At 39.4% G+C, this 23,470-nt stretch overlaps 1 long non-coding RNA gene across 1 annotated transcript; it reads right to left on the reverse strand.

Annotated features, from left to right (window-relative positions):
• Positions 1-2,425: 2,425 nt before the first annotated feature.
• Positions 2,426-23,187, reverse strand: LOC119479940. The gene is made up of 3 exons (XR_005204778.1): positions 23,176-23,187; positions 6,587-6,599; positions 2,426-2,558 (listed from the first exon to the last, which is right to left on the reverse strand). It is a non-coding gene; the product is annotated as an uncharacterized LOC119479940 (long non-coding RNA).
• Positions 23,188-23,470: the final 283 nt, after the last annotated feature.

The raw sequence follows: 23,470 nt of genomic DNA on the forward strand, positions 1-23,470 counted from the left end.
ATTTGAGTTACCCGTTTTTAAGGGCATGCAAAGGATAATGTACAGCTAGCTGGTCATTGTTGTGAAATAAACCCCGAACCCGGTTCTTGGGGTTTATTTCACAACAATGACCCGTAAGCTGTACATTATCATGCTTATTACACGGCTACTAACTTAAGAAAATTAATGATTTGACACAGAAATGATCCGATATCAGAACAGCACCCATAGCAACAGTCTGTTATACATAGCAACGGTCTGCTATAAAGAAATAACAGACGGTAGAATAGCATGATTGACCAGTCAGAATCGAGTATTCAACAAAGCCGTGTAATAAAAATAATATCTTGTGTAAATTACAGTTTGTATCAGTGTTTTGTCTTCTTGGATGCACAAAACTGAATCATGAAATGTAATTGTCAACATGTGAAATAAAAGGCATCTAAAAAAGCAATAGAAAAAGCGGCATTGCCTGCAAGATAAAAGACTGTGAAGACAAGATGAGGAAAAAAAAAACAGAGCAAAATTGAAGAAGAGAAGAGAAAAGGATGAAGGAAGGATGAAATGCTCTCTACAGACAATCCATTTACTCCCAAACACACCTTGGGTTATTGAGAACGATAACAATGCGGCAAGGGCCTTTTGTACCGTGGCGCACAGACACATGTTTCTCCTAGGCTGACATAATTGCCATTCTTCCTCTATTTTCTATCTGGGCAACATCAATCTCTGTTGCCGGTCTGTCAGAACTGTCGGCGGTGCCGAGCACAGTCAGGCTTCCCCGTATCAGAGCTTTGTGAAGTGCTGGAGCTATAAGCACAAGATGCAGCAGAGGAGGAGAGATCACACAACTGGGCTCAGCCCAAAAGACTCTGTCCCTCCTCTTTACATCGTGTGTCACCAGATAGATTTAGTGTAAAACTCTGACTTCAGCACCAAAGCTCCATATGGGCTGACAGTAACAAATTGATTCTTGTTGTCTCTGCGACGTCTAATATCACATCAATAACACCTAAAATGGAATGGCAAAAGCAGGGAGCGTGTGACAGTGAATATGGGGGGGCACATCAGGACTGATGAGGATGTACACACGTCACATACATGAGCGTGTTAAGGAATCAGATTTGAAAAGAGCATGTTGATAAAGTATGAGCTTGTGCAGTCGGCAAAAGTACGACAAAAAAAAAGCCGAAGAATATCCTGTGCACTGTGAACATAGACTAATCACTGTTTCAAACATTTTTTTTCACAACTTTGGGATGAAAAAGATTGTTTGAGGGGAGAAGCAATATTTCACTGGGTGAAATAGGTGCAGGCAATCTGCCTTTGGAGTGGAGAAGGCAGCAGTGTTTTATAATGGAAGAAATTCAATGTGACATGTCGAGAATGAATTGCTCAGTCAACCAGAAATATCCCTTGTTCTAATGGCTTGGGACATTCAGTGGCGTGTTCTCTCCTCCTCCTCCTCCCCGTCCCCCCTTATTTCTCTCTATCTCTCCTTCCCTATATCTCCCTCTCCGTCCGTACAAACACAACACACATCTGTAATGGATAAGGTTTTAAATAGTCATGATTGCTGAAATATACCAAAAATATGCAGCAACTAAATTTGAACAGCAAGTCTTAATAAAGGGTTTGATGGAAGCAGAACATAGCTGACCTACTGTGTGAAAGAAAAAATGGCTTAATATCATTACTAATATTACAGTAATTGTGCCTCTGATATCATTACTATATCATAACTATATCATTACTATGTCATTACTAACCTTGAAGTAGGAGATCATTATTATTTTTTAAAACAAAGTTGTTTCAAAGAAACCCTGTTAAGGTCAATTATGAGAGCTATTTGAATAATAAATCAATTTACATTTTAGGTAGGAAACAGGGCTGAACGATTTCAGGAAATTGTCTATTGTGATTTTTCAGACCAATGTTGCAGTTGCGACTTAAATTGTAATTTCCATAAATTTAACAACAGGCCTGTATTTGTGGTAGTCTTAAACAAGATATGATTGCGGCAAATATAAACTCATTTGGTGTATGCATAGAATCCGATTTTTTTAAAGCAGTTTCTTCTTGTTTTTTATAGTCAGTTAGAGAAAAGTCAACTTTCTTAGTTTTATCCGCACTGTAGCTGCTTAAGCTAATGTTAAAGGTGAAATTGGGAGCATTTCTGTTGTCTCTGCATGTCTCTCAACATGGCGACTGCTGAGCCGGTGGCACGTAACTAACGATCACGCGAGATGGTTAAAGTTAAGCATTGACTTTAAATAGTTAAGGTTCCGATAGGTCGTCGGGCAACAAGTCTTGCGAGAGTTTTTCGCAATTTGCGGGTTACCTTCTAGACACGACCCAGCCAGTGGGGCACACTCACATGCAGTAACATGCACTAAAAGCATGCGCTGCCAGCCCGGCTATGTCAACAAAGCACAGATAATCTCTGATTACAGCACACACAGAGGAAGAGAGACTTCTCTGCTCAGGTAGACATAACTCCTCTACATCTTTACATAGCAAATAGTTGTTTGCTGATATACTAATGCTCTGGATATCATATAAAGCACCTTTAACATTAGCTTCACAGACAGCACGGATCTGATTCAGAGCTTGTAAGGTGCTCATCTTTAAAGTTTAACATCCTGGCAACTCGCCAGCTGTCTGTCATGTACACTCGACAACTGCCAAATTACCTACAGCTACATTACCTACCTCGAACTGACGTGTTCATCAGAAAATTATACAGAGTGCTGTTGCTTCTTTCATGTGTAAATAGTTGCCTACAGACACAGTTTTTTTGCGGGGGGGTTGCTGTTGTAGCTTAACATATAGCTGTAGGTAACGTTAATTAGCTACAGCTGAGTAAGTGGTAGCCGGGTTAAACTGTTACCTTCTACATGTTAAGACACTTCATTCAAATCACGTCGTGCAATACATTGCGATCTTTCAGGTCACGATTTACTTAAAAATACAATCAATTGTTCAGCTCTAGTAGATAATAAAATTGTTGCCTGATGTTCAACGATTAATATCTAAAAAGACATTTATGCCAAAAAAATTTCAGTGAAAAAAAAATAGCAACTTAGTGCTTAGAGTGATATTTTTTTTCAAAGATAGACTTAGATTGAAACTCTTACATGTAAAATGAATATGTAAAGCATGCTAAAATGGCCATGCTGCAGCTTTATCTGTGAAGTGGGCTGAACATAATGCGGCAAGGTGTGTGCGCTGCAACGATAGAAATGTATTTTCCCCAGGTCACTGCTGTGTTGTGATATGTGTACTCTGGCTGCTGATACAGAATATGTATTCCCTTCCCAGTGAAGATAGAGGATGCACTGTCATGTATCCTTTTGCATTACTGCCGTCAGAGTGTACACACTATATGATTGGCACTTTAGATATTCATCCTGTCCACAGAGCATGTCTTACCTTACATGAAATATGATTTCTTGAGAAGTGTAATCATGGGTTGGAAGATTGCTTTCTATTATCCAGGAGTGAAAATGATAAATTGGTGCTGGGGGGAAAAATGTTTCAGATGTCAGTTTCATCGCGGGGCTATTTTACACACGCGCTCAGTTTCATTGTGTTAGGTGTCTGATCGAAGTATTGTTGAAGATTGTGATGATTCTCCCCTCTCATCAACAGGGTTTTGTGAGGGCCGACACAGCATATAATCTGTTCTCAGGATGAGTTAACCCGCGGTCAGCGCAGCCAGCTAGGGGAGCCGTGCTTCTCTGTGAACACTAGACACCTTCTTATTCACGAAACTTAGCTGCTGCTGTCCTTGCGCTGAAATGCAAACAGGAAACAAACCAAACTCAGAGGCTAAAAATATCACGGCATTAAGATAAGGTTATCTGGCTCCTGATAACAGGCTGCACAATACATTACATATTAACCAACATTCACACTCTGGTGTTTCAACACTTGTGTGCAGCACAAGATCACAGAGGAACTGTCGTTTTCATAACACAAAAGTGGGCCTGCTTTCAGAAAACACACATTTGTGTTAATTTTTACTTAATGCAAAACACTAGAAAAATCAGTAGTTTAATAGAACCATTTTACATAGTAATCTACAGGGTTCATTTAGAAAAACAGAGATCCTTGTTCAGGTTGTTTTCATACACAGTTCAATCCTATATAACCCACAAAATCAATTCTTATTTAATCCACGTAATCATGAACCAGGAAGTAGCCAATAAAGAGCAATAAACACCAATTAGGAAGGAGGTTGGGGTGAATAGGTGGTCCAGAAAACACCGGATTTTTGTACAGAAGACTGGTGTTCGTATCCTGTGTGAAAATCAGAAGTCGTAGTGCAGAAGAACGTTGATTTATTTGTTACGCTACTTCCTAGTTATTTTAACCTAAACCACAATATTTTCCTAAACCTAACTATGTTGATTTGCTGCCTAAACCTAACCAAGTTGTTTCCTGTGAAGACAAAAGTTTATGTTGAAAAGACTGTATGCATGTAATGAGCAAAATTGACATGTGCTACTGAACATTCGTAGGAAAACCAAAGACGCTTTATAATAACAATGACGTATTACAAGCTCTGTCAATGGTTTGAAATGGTATACACTTCCTGTCTCCTAAGTGGGTGTGATCATTGCGCGTTTGCCTCTCCCCCACATCTCCCCACCTCGTTTGGAAATGTTGTGAACGTTGTGTGGATGGATAAAAGCAGACTGGGTTATATTTGCATAATGTATTTATATTTTCTTTTATATATATATATTTTCTAACATTAGATATTTACACAACTAACAGCCATATTAGTTGGCTAGGGCGTTAGTGAACTTTAGTTGACACATATCACGAGAGCGTGTTCCTGAGACAGAGATAGGTCTCGAACAAAGTTAATTTTCTCCTGATTTGTCCGTCTGAAAGATTTTAGTGTCAGAATGTTCGGAAGATATGTGACTTGTGAAAAATGGTCCAATATATACTGGGGGAAAGAATCTGTCATAATCTGTGTTCACGTTCACTTCTGTCATTGGAGTTAATAGACTAAGGACATGCCGCTAGTCTCCTAAAGGGGCGGGGCAATGGTGAAACCCATGTGACACAGATACAGGAAACTGACTCTCTCTGAACTGTCTCTGGGAAAACACACAAAAAATGAGAAATAACTTTTTGTAAGATATCATATTAACCGTTGTATGAGGATGTTTTATTTATTTTCCTATATTGCACTCAAGGGAATAGCAATCAAACTGGTGTCGGTTTATTCATTTTTAAGAATGGCCTTCATCTGTTTAATATTAATACATGTTGGCTGAAAAGTGAACACCTGCACTGTCGGATGCAATGAACAGCAATACGCTGTATATAGATGGAATGCATAGAAACATCCCAACAGTGCTGTTTATGGTGCATGCAGTATCCCAGCTGTTTGTGGCAAAGATCCACAGCAATCCACAGGGTATGAGGTCCAACAAAGTGGGCTGGAGAATTTGTCATTAGATCATTAGCACTGGAAACCCCCTTCCTCTTGGAGCTAATGCACTGTTGTCTATTCACACAGACCCGTCTCCTCCCGAGCTCTAGCTGCGCTAAGCTAATACTCTCCGAGGCGTTAACATTAAGCTGGGCTACAATGTCCGGTGGAGCCGTGGAGAAAGGGGGCTCCCCGTGCAGCCCCATCCAGCGCGCTGTTTAGAGTCAGCACACCATTAGTCAAATCTCCTCAGCCATGAAAAAAAGGAGGAGGGGGGAGGGGGAAAAAATCAAAACAGAATATGCATGCATAAAATTTAACACATTTGTTCCCATGGTAACCATTCAGCATGTCATTCACTTGTCAAGCCGCATCAGGGCCGATGGGGTCCATTGTCTGGGTCCTGGTGAGCATGGTTGCCTGGAACAGACCCGGCCCCCTCTTCCTCCCTCTGACCGACATCCAGGTCATTCACCACGCTGTTATTTCTCTTTAATTCACATCGGGCTCGTTTTTTCATCGCTAATCACACGACAAATGACCACCACCGCTCAAAAAAAAGAAGGGGATAATGCAGTGCAGTACTGAGGCATGGCTTTTATGATTCTTATGAATAGAAGTTGGGGGGGTGTGGGATTAAGGAGAAATTCAGGGCCCCTACTCTCAGGCCAACACCTCAAAGATTTCCCCCCTTAGCTTATAGATTTGGTGGGCGGTGAAGGCAGCGCAGAGCCTCAACGTCTATGACTGGCTGTCAAGATCAGTTTAACAGTCACAATGGGAGAAAAGGCCATTTGACTTCTGTAATCTTTTGGAACATGCTCCGGAGTTGCTGTTGATTGGCACTGCTCAACTATTTCCCCTGTGAATAGCACTGTGCTGGATGTTAGGTTGTTGGATGTTGCTTTAAAACACTTGTTAAGGTGCATTGTTCTTATCTTTTTCACAGAATTATTGCACGAGACATTGAGTGAAAGAGAGCGGCGTTACAGAGTAAATTAGTTTTGCTGTTTTGACGAACACTGAGCTCCATACAATACAAATGCACGCTTCCTCCTTTAGTTAATAATCAACCTTTATCCTAACTTACAAATGTGTAAACGTTGGCTGCGAGGTGAGGTCTGACCACTCTGTTGTACTTGTTTCCATGACAACAGCAGTTATAAAACTGTGAAATGTACCCTGTTTTGGGTGATACGGCTTAATCTCTTAATTCCTCCTCATTTAAAGCAGATAGCACCTCTTGACAATGCTTCTTTTTTCCCAAGTTGACAACAACATATTGCAAACCACGCACCCAAGCAACAACACAGCATTGATTATTAACCCCTGCGTGGAGGAAGCTGCTCTCCCAGCTCCGCACATGTGGGGAGCAGATAGTTAGCTGCAGACGGTCCTCCTGAGGACGGCTGTGAGCCGAGGCGTTTGGTCAAACAGCCATTTTTCAACACAACAACATGGCCGCTCCGACCAATCACCTGCCTCGGCCCAATCAATATACATCAGTGGAGATAATATATGGTATCGAGCAGAGTATAAATCTGTGTTGCTGTCAGTTCATTGCAGTTTTTATTTGGTCCACTCTTCTTCTGCTGTGTTAACTTGAAGGGGGCTGCACCCAAACCTACAGTGCAATTTTGTGAAAACAGCACAGCAGTGTAGCATCTACAGTAATAATACAAACTGAGACTGGTTTGTTTTTTATCATATTGACAGTTTTCACCAGCACTCTTGTTAGTCATGCTTGTAAAGTACACCTTCAACAAACACCAGTACAACCTTCATACTCATTTTTTTTTCCCAGCGATATAGCAGATATCAAATTGTACTAACCTGTAATAGTTAAATGAGAGATATAGAGCCGTGTCTCGGAGCTATTCGCACAACAACCAAATGTCAGCACAGGAGCATGGAGAATGAATAAATGAGAAACTCTATTCCGGTATATTAAAAAATGAAACTGGCGTGCACAATCAAACAGCATGGTAATACACAATACAGTGTCCTTGGAAATAGAAGAGTATTGATAAATGACAAAATAACAAAATGCAGGAGGGGAGACTTAATTAAAAAATCCCTTTTATAATGAATAAGAGAGAGAATATGGTAAAGAAATGGACTTGCATTTATATAGCGCCTATCTAGTCTTTTACACTACATGCCAATTTTAACCCATTCACACACACACAGTCATACACTGATGGCAGAGGCTGCCATGGAAGTTGTCACCTGCCCATCACGATCTAATCTAAATACACATTCACACACCTATGGCAGAGCCTTCAGGGGCAATTTGGGGTTCAGTATCTTGCCCAAGGACATCTCGACATCTGGACTGGAGGGGCCGGGGATCGAACTAGGGCTGTCCGAACTAGGGTTTTTGGGCTTCGAAGCTTCGGTGAGAAATATTCGAAGGTATTCAAAGCTACTGCTGCACTACTGTAAACACAGGCACCTCTACACACAACAAACAGCGATATCCGTCTGAGAATAATTAATAATAATGTTGAATAGGAATAATGAATAATGTTGTGGGATTATTCCTTATTTCATGACCTATTTTGAGATTTGTACATTATTATTACATACTTATACATAAAAAACATTTCTTATTTTTTTTTTTTTAAATGAAGCATTCGAATACTGATTTAAAGGGTGATTACCATAGCAACGGTCGAAGCTTCGAAGCATTCGGGTCAGCCCTAGAACGAATCGCCAATATTCCGGTTAGTGGACGACCCGCTATACCTCCTGAGCCACAGCCACACTGGAATGTGTGAGGCCACAAACATTGAAAGGTAATGTGTTTTTACAATTTTTCAACCTCAATATACTCTATATAAGGGGTTCTCAAACTTTTTTGGGGCCTTGCGCTCTTAGATTCAATTAGAACTATTTGTATTATAAAACTTTTTGACCTAAATAATTCAGACCTGTTTCATAGTGACAGAAACACATTTCATTTTGAATCAATTTTGGTCTCCCGTCGCTGTTCTCAATAAAACAAAACTCTATATAACTGTCATCATATCAATTTAGTTAGTTAGTTTCACTGAGTGAAGTGACTGATTCATGATAGATTGACGTGATGTGTGACAATCATATCAGAGATTCTATCAGCCCAAAGCTAACGTGGGTGGGAGTAATGGACACACTATGCTTATTTTATCTGTGCAAATGGTCTCCATCTTTAGATATGCATTTTTTTTTGACGATAAAGCACAACTTTATTATTTATAGCAAATGATTTGGCGGACCCCTGACAGAGTGCCGCTGGGGGTCCCCGGACCCCGCTTTGAAAATCCCTGCTCTATATATTATCATGTAGTCTTCATATTTTCTGAAGGAGCAGATTGGTTTAGACTGATTTAGGTCCTTTTGTGATGAGCAGACAATCACGTTGTTATATAGAAAGTGAAGAGAAAATGGAGGGGAATGCAAATGAGCTGCTGACTATGCACCACAGTTCCTATGTGAGAAGTATGTTTAAAACCCAATTCTCCCCCTGTCATATCATTTTTTTCCTTGTCGCTGTCTTTTGAAAACCATGTATCTCCAAAATGTCAACTTTTCATGAGCCAAGAAACAACCCTGTTTTCAGCTTTGTTACGATGCATTTAACATTGCATACATTAACTATTTACACATCAAATACGTAGCAACATTTGCATTCACTTGAAGTAATGTTTTCTATCAGATGATGGCATTGGGTTTTAAATGGCTTATTTAACTTTAGAAATTGGAGAATTTTCTGAACCCATAAAGTAACACTTAATTGTTCAGTTTAAAATTTGGAGATACTAGGTTTTCACTGGACAACAAACTCAATCATACATCATATTTGTATATATATACATTTACAAAGTAAGTACCCCAAAATTCCCTGATTTTTTAAAATACAAAAATTAAATGAAAGTAGTGACCCCCATCAGGTCTCTCTTGCATTGAGAAGCATTTCTTTGGCACAATGGAAGACTTTCCTATTCAGTAGAGTTTACACTATATTTTATGCATGGTAATGGCTATGGAGTAATACACAAAGTTAAACCTCCCATTTACTGGTCACGTAAGAGTCAAATTTGTTTTTTCATGCAGTCTGATGTGATTGAAAGCAGTATAGAAATGTTAGACAATCACATGGAGAGATTGGGGATAAGCCTCGACAAATAAAAAGACCCGAAGGTGCACTCTGGCCCCGCTACAAAGTGGAAGGGTGTGAGAAAAGGGGAGTTAAACAGTACCCAGGTTTCAGGGCTTCTTAATAATTTCTCCTCCCTGGTGAAAGTTTGGGTGTGGGAGTCGTGCCTAAATAGACGTGAGACGTGCTCGCCGCCCCTGCTCACAGCCAGCACCGGGCCTAATGAGGCATTAATCGGAGGTGTGGGATGTTGCTCTTTAGAAAAGCGCGGGGTCAGCAAAGCACAATGAAGATGACAACAAAGACTGGGGAGGCAGTGGCCCAAACGAGGGTTTCTCTGAACTGTATGCTCAGCAATCACTTCAAAAGCACGGTGACAGAATATTCACCAAATTTCAATGGAAAACATATGAAAGGGCCTTTGAACGCTTTTGTTTGTAGGTTTTCCTTTTTTCACCAGGGTGATTAACCCCCCTTTACTATCCCACCCCCACGCACGTGCACACACACACACGCAGACACGTCAATCCATGTGCATTCTGGAAACCAGTATGCGATCATGTCTGATGTGCGTGTATTTTAGTTTCTCTAACGAACCACAATGGGTCTCATTTGTTCTGACGGACATGGTTTTATTCCATAATAATTCATGAGCATTTACAAGGCTGAGCTATTATTATCATTGCACACAAAAGATTTGCATTCTGCACAAGCAGAAATCAGCTGCTGGTTGACCCTGCTCTTAACTCCGGTGCATATTGAGTAGTTTCTCCGTAAACACTAGAAGTATGAAAAAAAAAAAGGTTGATTGTTTTTCCAGTTTTCTCATCAAAACAGTAGATTGTTTGATATTCATGCTATTGCACCACTGTTTGGATTGCCTCTTGAGCATTTTTTCAGACTTCAATTTGTTTTCATTGTTCTTGGCATTGAGAAATAAAACAAGAAGGTTATTGAATGTTTTATTTGAGGAGAAGATTCACAACGGCCGCTACATTATAGCTAAAAAATGGTGAGGGTAAACTAGGTCAACTATAACATTGTGTTTTTATCTTAGTGTGAGAAAGCACATTAAACCAGTGGGTGTCTTTTATTACCAACAATCCAAAAATAAACATTTCTCCAAAGGTGCTGTGTGTTAATTAGGCACGGGGTCAACAATCATAAACTGGTTTTGTTAGTTTTTATTATATGTGGTTCATGCAGCCACAGATGGCTGTTAGACCAACCGGCCATCTGGATGTGAATGTGTGTATCCCAGAGGAAACTCACTATCCCCTGATACAATGAAGGGTCTGAGTCTGACCTGCCTCCACACATATTTGACATTTCTCAAATATAGAGCATACTTGTTTTGTTCCTCTTATTTATTATTAGTAATTAGACATAATGATTTAACTGTAACTGTATAACGTAAATGTAATTAGCTCATTTAAGTCCATTCCAATGCAAACATTCACAAAATCCTAAACACATATGTTTTTTTTTGGCCACGTAGAGGCAGCGGAAACAAGCTACAAACACAAAATTGACATGTTATCACATTTTAAAGGGGACATGTCATGCTCATTTCCAAGTTCATTCATGTATTTTGGGTTTCCACTTGAATATGCATTCATTCTTTAGTGTTTAAAAAAACACATATTTTTCTCATACTGTCCGTCTGAATATACCTGTATTCACCCTCTGTCTGAAACGCTCCATTTTAGTGCCTGTCTCTTTAAGACCCTCTCCGGAAAAAGCCAAGCCTGCTCTGATTGGCTCGCAAGAAAAATATGGTGCACCTTTACAAAGGTAGTTCTCAAACTGTGGGTGATATATTCTAATGAGCCTGCATGGGACGGTAAGATACTGTGTATTCCCTTTAAGTTGATACTGCAAACTTGTTAGCATACATTTGACTATTTACACATCCAGCTAATATGTAGCAACATTAGGCACTGATCAAGCTGCGGTATTTGACGAGTTGGGAGTGAGAACAGGTTGTGTTTATAGTCATTTGATCCATTGTTATTCTATTTAATTATTTATTTTGTTATGCCTATAGTATTCTATTGTTGCCTGTTGTTACACTAGTTGTAATGATAATAATTTCCAATTGCTTTAGCTGACCTTTTGGAAATTCACTTTGGCTTATTTTCGCAGTTCTGCATAGGACTTCATAGGAGACAAGTCAAGTTAATGATATTGTAGCTTTATTATAACATATCCAGAAATATAATGCAGAGTTTTGGGCCAATTATCGCTGCAGCAGTCAGCAATACTGACAGATTGGGAGCCATGCTCTAACATCAGCTGCAGAGAGCAAGATTCAAGTGATGTGAAAATATGTACAATACATACTTCGAATTTATCTACATGAACAAATACAAGATCAGTACATCACAACATTTTGGTGTGTGTGTGTATATATACATATGTATCTGGGGTACACAAATAGTTTATACCTTAATACCATACAGATTTTTTTTATGCCATTTGACCACTGAAATTATTTTTTGTGGGGTAAAAGGCAAGTGACCATCTTCAGCAATTCAGTGGTAGGGGGAGCTCTGTGATAGACCTTTAAATGAAGTTTTACAGCTGAGGCACAGCTGAAAATGGAATCAATAAATAAAATGTGCAACAATCAACGGGTTTTACTTGGCATTTATCTGAAGTGGTCACGCAGGAACCTTAATAATAACTGGAGGAGATGACATGCATCGCCAATATCCAATATGTAATAAAAAATAATTTTATCAGCAAATTACATTAGCCTAATAGAAGAAAGTAAACAGTCATAATGTATTGTAGATGGTGGATGCTATAGTGCCTTAACAGCTAGTATTGATTTGAATTGCCTTCCAGACACTGCCTCATCATCCCACAAATGACATTACACTTTGATTGAAAATGCCTTTAAAGTTAACTGCTGGGAAAGGTAATTTATTTGGCAGCTACTTAATTTATTCCTCCTCTGATGCGCATTCATCAGAGTGATCAATAATCAAATGATTTCACTGATTATGTGAAATGAAATGTACGGAATTAGCTCATGTAGCAATCTCAGACAGCTCTTCATATTACAATGGAAATATGGGATGTATTACACGGTCGCAATAGTTTTATGGAGCAAATTAGATGAATTTCGAGAGGTGTCTGCCACTTACTCTTGATCTCTTGTTAAATGCAAATGAGCGCACTCAGCGGCATCTCAGTGAGTGCACCGTGGATCCTTTGAAAAGGGAAACAAATGGCTAAGAGGAAGACACGGGATGGAGAGGCAGCAAGAGATGGAACCACGAAGCTGGCAGCGTTGTTGATGCTCCGAGCTTTTTTAAATCCAAACATTTTCTCTGGGTTTCGATTGAATATTTAACTATTGACCTTGTGTGTGCTCAGCGATCAAAGCAACAGACCCTTCAACTCTGAGGGAGATATTGAACACTTGTTTTTGACATGGGCCTGTCAAATGCTGTTGCCGTGGCAACGCGGACACTATGCAAAGTGAGGCCTCGCTCACCGTTGCCTGTTGTGTCCAGACAGTAATTCAGAAATACATTTCACTGTCAGATTCTGCATTGTGTCATTTGAATGTTTCACCTCCAACGACAGAGACAGCACACTTATATATTTACATCCAGTATAGAGTCGTAGTAAGAGCACTATTCAAAGCAGGACAGACATTGAACTATTCACCTTAACAATCCTCCCATGTCAAGCACAATTGAAATATCTGACTTTGACTTGTTTTGCATACCTTTTCTTTGCAAACTATGTGCTCAACAACATGCACTCAGTTTCACATGTACTTGTCACATCACAAAGATGAATGCCGTTTCTTAGATAGTTAGTGAATGGCCATGAGCTGTCCCAAGAACAAAGTTTACAAAAAGATAATGATATTCATACGTAACATAACAAACACGCAGGCATTTCTTAGACCTTGAACCTTGTGACACGACAGAGCTGTCTCAACAGTAGATTTAGCATTATGCTAATTTTGACCTGCATGGTGTAGAAGTTAGATTTCAATGAAGCGAGAAAAAGGTTGGAGAAGATGTAATGTTAATGGCTACAAATAGCTGCAACAGTTAAAGCAGCAGTAGGCAAGATGGGAGCAAATACGATTATAAAAAGTTATTCCTATAAAACGGTCACTATATCCTGCCTCTGTTGAATGAACAGCCAATAGGAACGCTCTCTCTCTGAAATGACCTGTGATTTGCCAAAGTCTCCCGTCACGTGCTAGATTTTTTAAAACCATGAAACAGAGCCATGAGGAGGTGCAGAAGTTTAGTTTTCTCTCAGAACACTTGAATTATAATATGCTGAAAGGTTATTATGGATTTTTGCCAAATGATGCCAAAAACATTCTGGCTACCCTCACTTTAATTGAAATTTTAACTTTATTCCAACAAATCATGTACCTTGATGTTAGCAAACTACAAAAAGCAGGCAGACATTTATCTTCCCAGTCAATCATAATTTAGGGCCTGTTAAAAAATATTTATATATGGAAGATTGTCGATTGATATCTTCATGCCTTGTGCATCAAGTATGCCATAGAGATGGAAAAAGAGGTCCAAAGATGGCAGTTGCAGCCAGATAACTTTGTATAAAGCAGTGCATTTTGTTGAAGACTGGGTCTAAGGTTACAAGTGCAACTCAGCAACTAGACACATTTAGCTCCACATTAAATATAACATTTCCATGTGATTGTGGCAATCATGCCAGTAAGGCACAGTCTGTACAAAGCTAAGTAAGAGTAGCTATGAGAAATAAAAGGTTCTTACCAGCACATGTCATCCACAACAGCCATTTGAAGGGAACAGGACCTGTACGTGTTCCACCTGAAGCCTCTAATTTGAAGGAAGTGCTGGAAGGAATTGATTGATTCATGCACAAATAACCCCAGGAAACACAATTTGGTCACAGCTCAATATTCTATTGGTTTTGCAGTTTTTCAAGCGCAAATCAGTGGGAGTGGAAAACATGTGACAATATAGAGATACAATGTATGTACATATTTTTTTGGACCACAATATTGTTAGCACGTGTATTGTTGTATGGAAATAAAATGCATAATTTCTCATGACAAGCATGATGGACGTAATGAACACAAACCTGAAATCATATTAAAAGGCGCAGCATCTGCCTTTGACAGGGTGTTACTGTGTTATTTTCCTAATTGGAGAGGATAGTTGGGTGAGCGACTGTCATTATGTGGCACTGTGATTGGCACAGCTGTTTAAAAGATCTGAGATGGATAATGTGACAGATGAAGATAACCATATTCTCATATTTATTTTTCATTTCTCGCTCTTTTTGTCCTAATGCACCTCACAGAGGGGTGTAAGAAAATATTGAGTATTGTGATATTATGTTTTGTAATATTGTATCGATGCTCTAAAACACTGTGTTGATTTTTAATTAATAGTTTACATGCAAAGATTTGCACAGTCAATACTTTTCATTTCACTATTTCATTTGCAAAGATATGCGATAGATTTAAAAAAAATCACAATATGTCACTTTGCTTACAGTATCGCAATATATCGCAATATATTGAATCGTAACCCTTGTATCATCATACGTATCGTATCGCCAGATTCTCGCCAATACACAGCCCTAATAGCCCGTTGCATCGGTTGTGATCATGCGTTTTAAATGCAGGCTTCAGTGACATGAACATCTTGCCTAATGCATTATTAAATAACACAAGACTGATGCTAGCTCATTAGCTGTATTTGAAAAATGAAGCTTTTAGAACTACAAGTCTGCTCCTCATTAACTTGGTTGCAATCATCAAGAATTAGTCGTTGCACTGGCTCACAACTTAAAATGACTGAACAGAGTTTTTTTCTGCACATGGCAGTGAAAAGCTGGCAAGGTTGGGTGAGCTAGCTATAAATACTCGAGAGAACAAAAGAGCAATTGACTGCTGCAGTGTAGGTGTTGCACCATCTGTTAAGACAACAGAGATCCTACCTTCTGGATTCTTTGTATTCACGAAAGATATTCAGCATATACACCTGCTTTGTTCTAGCAATTGTTTGATGAACCGAGACATAAACTCTGACCTCAGACAAATGGAAATACATTTCATGTCGAGAGGCTTAGTTCACAAACAAAATAAGACAAAAAAATGTCAACTAAACGTTCCCTCATGCCAGGCTGGGATGGGAAAGATCAATCCAAGCTCACATTAGGTGTTAAAAGCATTTTTATAACCAAACTTATAGAAGCAAAATAACACAAAAGTAATATCAGCAAGCTGTGACCTCCATCTAGTTCAGTGTATCCTGCAATGTTTGACAGCACAGAGCCACCCGATCCTGGCAAGGACTCACTATTGCGATGCTAATCAGAATCCCTTTAATGGCCATATGCACTTTATACAACAGTGGGTGACATTGCTGTAGAGACATATCGACAGCTTGGTAAACAAAGTACATAATACTAACACACATGGTAGAAGGACAACCTGAAATGCAGTGCAAAAGGGTCAATGCAAGACAAACAATATGACTGACATCAGATGTAACACCAATATGCCGAATACTCACTCTTCAATAACTTATATATTTGTATATTTGGCTGTAGGTCTCAACCAATGCAATGCAGTTTATGTGGAAAGAATTTTAATGAACTAGGAAATGTTTGTTTTTACATTTCATTCAAAGTAAGCTAGGTCTTGATCAGTCTAATTATACACCATACTGTATATTTGCCACAAAATTAGCGCTGATCTGGCTGACCTTTCCAGTACACATGCATTCAATGAAGCGATAATTAAGAGTCTCATAAGACATGAGAGCTTGCCAATTATTGGTCCTTTAATACAAGGATTTGGGCTGCAAGCTCTTTTTACTCTGAAAATGAATGACTGCCTTACAGAGAAATGTCCAAAGCACTTGAAGTATGTTTGAAGACTGTGGTTTAAAGTAACATCTAGAAGATCAGATGGGGAAAAAAAGATCTGGCAGACCAAATGTACAAACACACAGGTGCCTAATTATAATGATCTAGGACATTTCCAATTAGATCTAGGCCATCTCCAGCGAGGCTTCTCACTTCACTTATACCTACTGTAGTTTTTACATACATTTATTTTATTTTAAACCTGCATTAACTGATTGTTTTTGCCACTTGGAAGCAGTGCTATGTTCGTGAACAGTTGCTTATCATTACACATCCAGCAAACGGAGCAACATTAATATTATTTGAAGTCGTGTTTCTGTCCTGATGAATTGAAGTCCAATAATCACTGTCCCTTTAGCTCTGTTTTGTTCTTCACCAACTCTTGAGGGAAATATCTGGCACTCTATCTAGCTGCTATGTCCTCCACGGCAGCTTTTCTTCCTCAAGTACTTTTAGGTGACTAAATTGACCTTAACCATAGAGGAGGTGGCAGATCAAAAACTGTAACTATGAGTCATTTTTGGAAAAAAAAACAGTCTTTCTTGTTTTGGTAGAACTTGTTGGATAAAACATATTCTTATCACGCTGGTCTTTGTACCGAATGTTCAGGCAGTGAAAGATGTGTTCAATAAAATAAAAAGTCCAATACATATTATAGAAAGAGCCTGTGGTGGAGCTACAGTGTTTCTGTGCAGTATACTTCTTAAAGGAAACAACAATAGTAACCAAAGCAATACTGCGGAAGTATATTCTATCATTTACTACTTTAGATGTTGTGTTGTTATAGTAATGAACACAATTATAAGCTATTCTGTTGCAAGTTTAATGGTGCAGGGCATTTTATAATAATACGTTTCCACAGTGCCAGACGTTTCTTTATATAATGCTTTGATAATGAGCTGTATATATAACCCTCTGTTCTCTGAAGCGTCGTGCTTTTTAGGATGCAACGAGGGGCAGAGAGAGGCCGCTACTTCATTAGCTTTCAAGTTTAGACCTGGTAATTGAAATACATTAGGGCGATCTAAAATGGATCTGATGGTAAATATAAAGTGATTTTTTTGTGGAAGTAGGGACGGGCTCTTCAAGTAAATGTAAATTTGTATATGCCAAATGTGTATGTGTGTGTGTGTGTAATCCGCGTGCTTGCACAGCTAGAGAGAATAAAAGGAGGAGAGAAGGTAAAGGGGGGGGAGAAATAGTGAGTAAAAAAAGAGAGAGAGGGAGAACTGAGTTCAGTAATATCCATTAGATTTATTGTGGTGCAATTCCCAGTCCCTCCAGTTCTGCCTGAGGGGGACTATATTACATTTCATCACAGTTTCATTTTCTCCTGCAGATGAGAAATGGGAGTTCTGTAGCAGTAATGTAGCATGTATGTGCTAAATCTCATCTCTAATAAAATCAAACACATCACAACTCCTGGCACTTTTGCTACAGGTCCATGACAAAATGAAATACCATCTGTTATCGTATCAAGACCAGCTTATTAGAACATAAAAATCAAACACACCCAAGGAATAAGAATGGGGATAATGAATACAGGAGGTAATGGGATGTGATGGGAGGACTGGCCTTAGAGGTGGGAGACGGGTCCTTCTGAATCAGAGTCACTTTATTCCCTCAGTGCAGTAAGTATATACTATACATTAATAGTGGGATCACATGTTAGCATTGTCCCAGCACAAGTCAAAGCTGTCCACTCAGAAAAGAATTACAGTAGGTCAGTCTGTGTGTTGTTGCATTTGTGGATTTTAATAAAAGACTGTCTGGGTGTAACAGTTTGCTATTCAGATTACAGGTATTTGATATGCTTGACCCAGTTTAAATAACTGGAAATAAACTGGAATATATTCAGATGTTATTTCCATTTTCGTGAGTTTAGAAATGGACGTACACTCATGAATGTTATTACATATTCATTCAAATTATGCTTGCAAATCACACAGAAAGTAGAATTTGATCTTTGGTTTATGGGCTTCTGTGAGACTCATAAGCAGCTGTAACTTGATAATCATGGCTGCCATGACTTTAAATACTATACTATAATATTCTCATGTACTCATGATAACAGTAGTAGTAGGTGCAGATGCATACTTTTAATAGTAGTAGTAGTTTTGCTAGAAACTGAAGTACATTGTAATAATGTACTAGTAGCATGGGCAGTAGTTGTCGCTGTACTTAAAGGTGCTCTATATGAGAATGGTAGTATTTCTATTGCCTCCTTACGGCTCTAACCATAGCGACAGCTGAGTCGGCGACTCGTAGCTAACAGTGCTAACAGTGAAAAACAGAAGCAACACAGCTGACAGAGCTAACAGTGTTAACCTGGGGGGGGAACCGGAGGGTGGGCGCTACGCTTCCGTCGGTCAGGGCGGCGTTATCAGCTGAAACTGCCGTATGAGCCCAATGCAAAGCGGCGGCCGTGAGCTAGCCAGTGGGGCACGTTCACATGCACGAACATGTACTAAAAGCAGGCACAGCTGGCCCGTCGACGAGAAGCTCGGATTACAACACATGCAGAGGGACAGCGCCTTCATTCTCTGCTCAGGTAGACATTACTCCTCTATACCTTTACATAGCAAATAGTTGTTTGTTGCTATATTTATTCTCTGGGTATCATGTAGAGCACCTTTAAATAATAATAGCAATGTAGTTACAGTCTTACAGTCAATCTTACAGTCAGTTAACAGTCAATTAATTGATTAGTCAAGTGACAAAAAGATAATGGACAATAATCTATTTATTGTTCGAGTAATTTGTTTGCTGGCTTAATTGACTGTCTGCCAAACAGCAATTGGCCAATCATAGTTTAGCAACCAACAGCTCAGTCTTTTAGACTTATATCATCTATGTAGCCATCATGTGCATATTTAACAAGAAGCCTGCTTTTGTCTACATCTGTGTGACATAAGGGACGTAATTATTTCAGAAATAACTATTAATTTCAGTGGTAAAGCTGCCACCATCATCACTGCGAGAGAGCAGAAAGGCGTAACATAAGTAACCAACGCTGATGGGGCTTAATGGTCCATTGTGAGGCTTTGTTACTTCTTTGTGTTTTATATCATTGTAAACTGCATGAGGAACAGTTTGAAGGCTTCACACTGGACTCTCAGACGTTTTCATTGAGTATTTTTCACTATTTTATGACATTTTACAGAAAAAAAGTTAATTTAAAAATCTATCATTTCATTAAAGGTACAGTGTGTAGGATGTGGCGGCATCTAGTGGTGAGGTTGCAGATTGCTACCAACTGAAACTTATCCTGTGTGCCAAGTGTGTACGAAAACTATGATTGCCGGCGTGAAAAACGTGACAACTCGAATGGCCCTATCTAGAGCCAGTGTTTGGTTTGTCCATTCCTGGCTACTGTAGAAATATGGCGGCCAGCTCCGCGAAGAGGACCCGCTCTCTATGTACATATAAACGGATCATTCAAAGGTAACGAAAACAAAAACTATTCTTAGTTTCAGATGATTATACACTAAAGAAAACATACTTATCAATATTATATTCCATTTCTGCCAATAGATCCCCCTTAAATGTAACACACTGTTCCTTTAACTGATCAGAAAAATAAGAAGTTGTAGGGCTATTTTAGGAGGAGTATTAGTGCTACAAGTGCACTTGAAACAGTAGTAGTGGTAATAGCAGTAGTATGCAAATGTATAATAGTAGTAGTACTACTAGTAGCAGTAAAATGTGGAGGAACAATAGTAGTGTTAGTAGTAGTGGAGCTGCAGCAGTGTTATGCACTGTAGCTTGCTGGCAGTGGCCTCATAAAGCAGCTCATTAGCCAGTGGAGCGACAGGGTCAGTTGCCTTAGCTTGATATTTTGTGTCAGTATCAAATAGCTGACAACAGGTGGGGGATTATAATCATGGTTGCACAACTAATAATACCAACTGCTTAGTATATCAGTTACCACACAGACAATGGACAATCACAGCTAAAGGGGGAAAGCAAGCGCTGTGACAGCAATGCTATCAACGCAGACTTTACTGTCTTTGTTTTATCTGGAGCAAATCCAGTCAAACGCATTTGATCTTCAGTGAGGGAGCGTTGGGAAATAGGCGTGAGGAAACAAAAGAGCAGTGGCAGAGAAAAGAAAAGGCAAGAGAGTCGGGGTGAAAATCATTTTCTCTGCTCTGCTTTGTCAATTTCAGAGTGCCATCTCCCGATAGTCATTAAATAAGTTGTGTTGTTGTTTTAATTATCGATAGTAAAGCAATCTGTTCATAATTACAAACATTTGCTTGTGGCAATTACAAACAGTGGCTGGTAGCAGTTTAATTTGCCCGCTCTAATCTTGTCTGTAATTAGAGCACACACAAGCAGAGCACCGGAGTTGTTCAGCTCCAAGGCAAACAAGACAAGACTGAAATTCCCATTATAACAAACTGCTGACTGCCTGCGGCACACAGACCCGCCTGCCTTCAGTGTAAACATTTCCTACATTCTAATCCATTTGTTTAGCTTTACAATGCCATTGCACTGATGTGGCAGGTTCTCATTTCACCCTCTCTGTAAAAAGAAAGTCAAACGAAATTGGAAAAATATTTCATAATATTGCACCACGGCGCCAACAGGGACTACAAGTTGTGTTTATTCATGCTGCGAAAAAAGCTCATCTTAGATCATAACACCTACGTCAATATGAGCTGTAAAGTGCACATCGAGCAGGCATAAACAGGTTTATCATTATCATAATACTGAATCAAATCCAACCTGCTTACATTCGCTGAATTTAAGAGCTGCATGTTGATGGGTGAAGTCAACACTGCACTGTGTGTGTGTGAGGCCACATGTTAAAGGTTTTATATATGCAATCCAGAGCATTTAGCAGCAAACTATTTGCTATGTAAAGATATAGAGGAGTGATGTCTACTTGAGTAGAGAATGAAGTCGCTCTCCCTCTCTGTGTGTTGTAATCAGAATTTCTTTATGCTTTGTAGACATTGCCGGGCTGGCCGCATGTGCATTATAGTGCATGTGCAACCCAGTCTCACGGGAAGGTGTAGGCTATAAATAGCATGATATTACACAGACATTCACAGACATTCACATGTCATGAGGATGCTTTTTAGACTTTTCAAATGCCACGCAAAAAAGCTATTGTAACGTCTGCCGTTAGGTTTAGGCAACAAAACAGCTTAGTTAGGTTTAGGGAAAACGTCAGGGTTTGCCTTCAAATAAGTACGTAAACTAAGTAAAATATGTCATGTATATTAATGCAGCAGTGCAGCGCACCCTCCGGTTCTCCCCCAAGTAAATGCTGTCAGCTCTGTCAACACTGTTGCTGTTAGCACCATTAGCTGCCAGCTGTCACCATGTTGAGAGCCATCCGGAGGCAATTGATATGCTCTGAATTCAGTATAGATAACTTTTATGTATTTTATAGCTTATATTATTTTAGTACTTTGGCATTATGTGTGTATTTTTTAAAGCTCGATATTGTAAATTGCAAATAGTTGTTTGTTGTCAGCACTATTTGTGGTATTAGCACCATTAGCTGCTACCATCGCCATGTTGAGAGCTGTTTGAGGACAATATATATGCTCTGAGTTCCGTATAGAGAAATTTAAGTAGGCTATCTTATAGCTTATATTTTTTTTAGTGTTTTATGTGTGTATTTTTAGAGATTTACATTAAAGATTATAATGATTTGAAAGGAGACAGGCTCATGAAACTCTCAAACACATACAGTGAGTGACACACCACATAAACCTCTCCTTGGACACTGCTTCACCGCAGTCCCACAATCCATCTCTGGATCACAGTGTTGACGGGGCCGGGTTGGGGGGGGGCGCAGGGAACAAATAGTTTTACAAGGCGGGAGATGTGTGTCCATCATGTATCTACTTGGAGTCTCCCCTCACATGACAAGTACATGTCCAGAAATCGCTCTCTGAGGTCAGCTTGGAGATGTTGTGTCAAGCTGCACTGGGAATATGGCATGGAAAACATAGTGGGGGCAATAAAGGGTATTCGGGGTTATGTATGTGTCACACAAGTTCTTCTTTTGTACAGTAAGGCTGCTGAATGATCAATCAGGTTGAAAGGAAGTTTGTATTTTGAGTGCTAATGTATGCATATGAATTGCAACCAAGAAAGCTATTGCATATGCATGTATGCACCCACACATATTTTCTCTCTTTTGCTCTAATAACAATAACAATAACTCAAAGGGAACATCTTTCACTATCACCACAACCCCCATCCCAGTCTGTCTGAGGCCCTTTTTTTCCTCTCAGATGATAGCTATTAATTCCCTTCAGAGGCTGCTTGATGGAAGGCTAACAACATTTTATATTGTTGATACACTTCTGACTCGAGCTGCATGCTCTCAATTACTGATGAAAGATAGCTGGTAACCTGGTTACAAATGGGCTCCGCTGTTTAGATGATGTCAGGCACCTTTATCAAGCCCGGATGAAAATAGAGAGGGGGCTGTCTGTGGACCCCTTCAGCTTCTTCCAGCGCCGATGTTATCCTCCTGTAAAGAGATGCTTAACTGCACATCCAGGTTGGCTCCGTGCCATTTCAATCTGGTCTAAGTGATTATCATTCATAGCGTCTCTCTGCGGAGACACTGACACCAGCTATCTGGGAGATTCTCCCCAGCCCTGTCAATTAAAGGACCAATCCGTAATTGTGGTAATTGTGAAGCCCCCCTCTTGAGAGATTGTCACCTCACTACTGGGTTTGTTTGCACTGAAGACATTTTTTTTTGTATTTTTAATATCTCTATATCAGTGTATTGTGATAAATGGGGGTTTATATATTTTTTATATTGTTAAACCTTTGTTTACATGGGTAATGTTTGTACTATTGCTGCTATTTAGAAATATGATAAGTAAATGACACAAGGTAATTTTTATGTTTACAAGACAGAGCAAATGCAGCCTGTCCTCAAAACTTAGATGAACAAATAAATATAATTCTGTGTTTACAGACAGTCAGAGTTTCATTTTGGGTTTTTTTCTAGTGCT

This window comes from Sebastes umbrosus, chromosome 2 (assembly GCF_015220745.1).
Source record: "Sebastes umbrosus isolate fSebUmb1 chromosome 2, fSebUmb1.pri, whole genome shotgun sequence".
In the NCBI taxonomy this organism is placed as follows: Eukaryota; Metazoa; Chordata; class Actinopteri; order Perciformes; family Sebastidae; genus Sebastes; species Sebastes umbrosus.